Raw genomic sequence first — 5,126 nt, forward strand, 5'->3', positions numbered from 1 at the left:
CTCACCATGGCTTAGGCTTGACCTTTCCGTCAAAGCCTACACCTCACGCCATTTAGAACATTGATTTTGTCTATTTACAAACAACATAGTTGTGATATATATATATATATATATATATATATATATATATATATATATATATATATATATATATATATATATATATATATATATATATGAAAAAACATCATAAATGGTCCCTGTGGTTTTTTAAAATCTGAAGTTTAGTCCCCGTGGTTTAAAAACCTAATAGATGGTCCATGTGCTTTCAAAACTTTTGACAGTTGGTCCTTATCCCTCATACCGTTAGAACCCCACTGTTAACTCTTATTTCATTAAATTAATATAAGGGCAAATTGGTCTTTTCACGTGTGCCCTAGAATCATTGGTGGGGATTGGACTTATTTCGTATAAATTGTTCAACTAAGGGTGTATTTTGTTTATTTTATAAACATAAATGACTTAGGGCTTTTTTAACCCCGTCTCCATTGATCGATATATAGGAGGGAAATATGAACAAGGGCAGAGAGAAACACAAGCCAACAAACATGCATCTTCGGCGGTTCACCGGTCGATTGAAGGGAAAAGGAATTCGGTGGCAAAACCGATGGCTTTGTGGACAAATTCAATCACAAAGAGGAGGGAGCAAAACATACCAATGGTTCGGTGGTTTCAAGGGTAGAGGAAAAACATTGACACACTCACAGTGTGGTTAGTTGTCAGAACAGAAGAGGGCGGGGGGAGGAAATCGGTAAGCAGAAAGGGACACAAAGGTTGCTGAGTGGTTAAATTGGTGCCAATCGATGTCGACTGAGGAAGCTTCTCCAGATTCTTCGAGATTGAAGGAATGAATGGAAGAAACCGTGAAGCTTCTTCCTGCTCCGATGGTGATGTGAGAAGGGGAAAAGGGATAATCATTCTGGAGCGACGTGGGCAGCAGTCGGTGGTGTTGGCGACTCTTAATCGATCGCGAGGAGGTATCATTGTCTTGAGGCCATCGAAGGTTGCGGGTAAGTGGATGGGGCTGCTTCAGCAGTCCCATGTTCTTTCTTTTTCTTCTCTTTTTTATTATTTTTGGTAGTAATTGAATTGGGTTTTTGGGATGGTCGACTTCGATTTTTGACAGAGGATGAAGAAGAATTCATTGGGTGTTTAGGTTTGCTGTGAAGAGGGCACACGTGAAAAGACCAATTTGTCCTTATATTATTTTAATGAAATAAGAGTTAACGGTGGGGGTCTAACCAGTGGCGAATCTAGAACAAAAATTCACATGGTTCCCAAATTAAGTGAAGCCAATAAAAAAATCAACAACACTTTTGGTGGTCGGGTCGGGTCGGGTCATGTACCCTAAAAAAGATTAACTGGTTCAATCGGTTAAAATCAATTAGGTTTTTGGGATGGTCGACTTCGATTTTTGACAGAGGATGAAGAAGAATTCATTGGGTGTTTAGGTTTGCTGTGAAGAGGGCACACGTGAAAAGACCAATTTGTCCTTATATTATTTTAATGAAATAAGAGTTAACGGTGGGGTTCTAACCAGTGGCGAATCTAGAACAAAAATTCACATGGTTCCCAAATTAAGTGAAGCCAATAAAAAAATCAACAACACTTTTGGTGGTCGGGTCGGGTCGGGTCATGTACCCTAAAAAAGATTAACTGGTTCAATCGGTTAAAATCAATTAGGCACCACCGATTAAAAATATTAAAAACCGATTGAAATATAACTGAAAAAAACCATTTAACGAAAAACCAGTTAATTATTAGTCCATTGATAAAGCGGCGAACGGAGAGTGAAAGTCTTTGGCATGTGGACTTCTTTTTATTAAAGCAATTTATTTATTTATTGATATTTTAAGAGTGTCGATTAAAAATGATAAACTTTTTATTATCAATCCCATAATTTAAATTAACAAATTGCCCTGGTAACTTATATTTTTCTCATTCTAAAATGGTTTTTTAAGACATTTTTTTAAAAAACAAACTTAACGTAGGTCTTTTATTTTTTCTAAGGTGGTTCCTAATTTTTTTGATATATATATATATATATATATATATATATATATATATATATATATATATATATATATATTGTAAATAGAATTAAGAATTTAGGTAGGTCCTAGGACCTACCTATACCCTTGGTAGCTTCGCCCCTGGTTCTAACGGTGTGAGGGATAAGGACCAACTGTCAAAAGTTTTGAAAGCACATGGACCATCTATAAGGTTTTTAAACCATTGGGACTAAACTTCAGATTTTGGGAAACCACAGGGACCATTTATGATGTTTTCTCTTTCTCTCTCTCTCTCTCTCTCTCTCTCTCTATATATATATATATATATATATATATATATATATATATATATATATATATATATATATATATATATGAGAGTTCAATTGTGAAAAACAAGGTTGAAAACGAGGGAATGAATATGGACTACTCATTTTCAATATGTTGCTTAAGCACTCTAGCATACCGGGATGATTAAACAAATTTTATTCATATATGAATAAGTATATACCTATTCATATATGAATAAGTACGTGTCTGTTCACAATTGATTATTCATATATAAATATGGTTGTTGGTGGCGGAGGTGGTGGTGGTGGGCAGTGGTGGTAGTGGTGGCAGGGTGGTGCTGGCAGTGGCATGGCAAGGGTAGCAGTGACACTGGGGTAGTGGTGGTGGTGATGGCGGCGACGGCAACGGTGGCAGCGATGACGGAGGTGGGTGGTGGTGGTAAAGGTTGTGGAAATGTTATATATCAAATGAATGATAATATAATGGGTAACAAAACGTATGAACAAAAATATGAACTGCAACTTTTAGTAACATAAAAATAGAAAAACATCTATTATAACATTTAATATATATACAACGAATAATAAAAAATATGAAAAATAAATACTATAACTTTTAATAACATAAAAACACTAAAACATCTATTATAACATTTATATTAACTCTTCATATTTAAATCACAAATCTCTTCAAATACATTAATGTTTTTAATGAGTAAAACTTTACAACCTTATAAAAGAAAGAAAAATAAAAAGTTATTAGTGATTATTAATTAATAATCATAAGTTAAAAACTCTTGAGTTGTAACTAATAAATATACAAAAATTAGAAAACTTTTGAGTTATAGTGGGAGTTTCAAATGAATGCGGTACTTGAAAATGTGTTATTATTATTATTATTATTATTATTATTATTATATTCGTGTAAATAATTGGTTTTGATGCATCATTTTAATCCCTTCAATTATTAAACATAAAGATATTTAATTATAAATTTATAACATACATAGGTGCATATAAATGTTAAACAAATCACATATAATATATATATATATATATATATATATATATATATATATATATATATATATATATATATATATATTTTCGTAAATGTCATATGTAATTCTTGTCGTAGTAATATGGATAAATTACTTTCATATGAAGAACGTATCATGATAAGTCTATCATAATTAAATATCAAATGTTCAAAATTATGTTATCTTTTAAATATTGTCTTTTAAATATATTGTGTAGGATAACCCAACAAAAATATAATAGAAAATAAACATAATCAAAATAGAAAAACTACAATCAAATAAATAAGAGCATTAGGTAGTTGAATATATAAATAAAGATGTTACATAAACATACATTTAAATCAAAAGAAAAAATTAACATTCGTCAACTTTGCTCAAACAAAAAAACCTATATCTATTTTATGAATCTTCTTTCTTCGTTTAACACCATTCAACCATAGAAACTTGATGACAATTCTTCACTAACCTGCAATCAAAATATTTTTCTTGAAAAAGAAGAATCAGAAAGATATTTCAAGCAAAACATTGATGTTTGGAGAGTCACATTCAAGCTTGAATAATACACACAAATCACATATAAATATTAAATGAGAAACTGAATATAAAGAAACAATAGAAAAGCTTCATTTGTTTTGGTTGAAAGAAAAAATCATATTACAATTACTATCGATGCGACATAACCCATTTCTTCAAATCATCATATTTGAATAGACATAACCCATTTCTTCAAATCATCATATTTGGATCGTGAATGCTTCAACTACATGAAAACTTTTGAATCACAATATTTTCAAATCCTTCTTATATGTAACATTTTATATAACGCAAAAGATTGACCTTTTATACTAAACTTTTCACTAAATGCTAATTAAACATAATATAAGTTATAAAACTTTTGAGTGTTAAATCATAATTAATAAAACTTTTGAGTTGCATTAGTTAAAAAAGGGGGTTTCAAATGAATGTGGTTTGAGGAAGTTAAAAAATAGAGTTTCAAATGCATGAGATTCAAGAAAAAATGCTAGCTTTATAAGTATATATGATATGAATATGACCTTTACCCCATCGCGTTGGTATAACGATGGGTTTTACCATAAGATATAAATGGGTAGCTGAGATTGATTACCAAATTCTCAACCTTTTTTTTTATTCTAAGTTGAACTATATATATATATATATATATATATATATATATATATATATATATATATATATATATATATGGTTAGGTTATAATGAGAATATACAACTATTGTAGATGTGGAAGTGGGAAAATGAGAGTGGCGGTGATGACGGAGGTGGGTGGTGGTGGTAGAGGTTGTGGAAATGGAAGTGGGGAGGTGGTGGAGGAGATGAGAGGTGGTTGATTCATATATGAATATACGTAAATTTATATTCACATATGAATATGACATCTACCCCATCGCGTCGGTATAACAATGGGTTTTACGGTAAGATATCTGTCATCGCTAGGGGTGTTCAAAAATATTCGCATCCGAAATATCCGATCCGAAATTATCCGAAATTTCGGATATCCGGATTTTCGGATTCGGATACGGATAGTGAATTTATAAAGTTTCGGATATCCGATATCCGAAAAAAATAATTTTTCTTTATTTTTTAATATTTTAAAATGAGAAATTAGAAACATTGACATGCTTAATGGACTAATGTTCCCCACTAGTTTCAACTTTTTCCTGACCATTCTTTCCAAACTTTTATTGCAAATCTTTCCATTTACAATCGTTATATATTTGTTTGTTATAATTCTGGTTCGTTGGCTT

The sequence above is a fragment of the Lactuca serriola genome, chromosome 6, assembly GCF_051521515.1.
Source record: "Lactuca serriola cultivar US96UC23 chromosome 6, Lser_US96UC23_V15, whole genome shotgun sequence".
Lineage (NCBI taxonomy): Eukaryota > Viridiplantae > Streptophyta > Magnoliopsida > Asterales > Asteraceae > Lactuca > Lactuca serriola.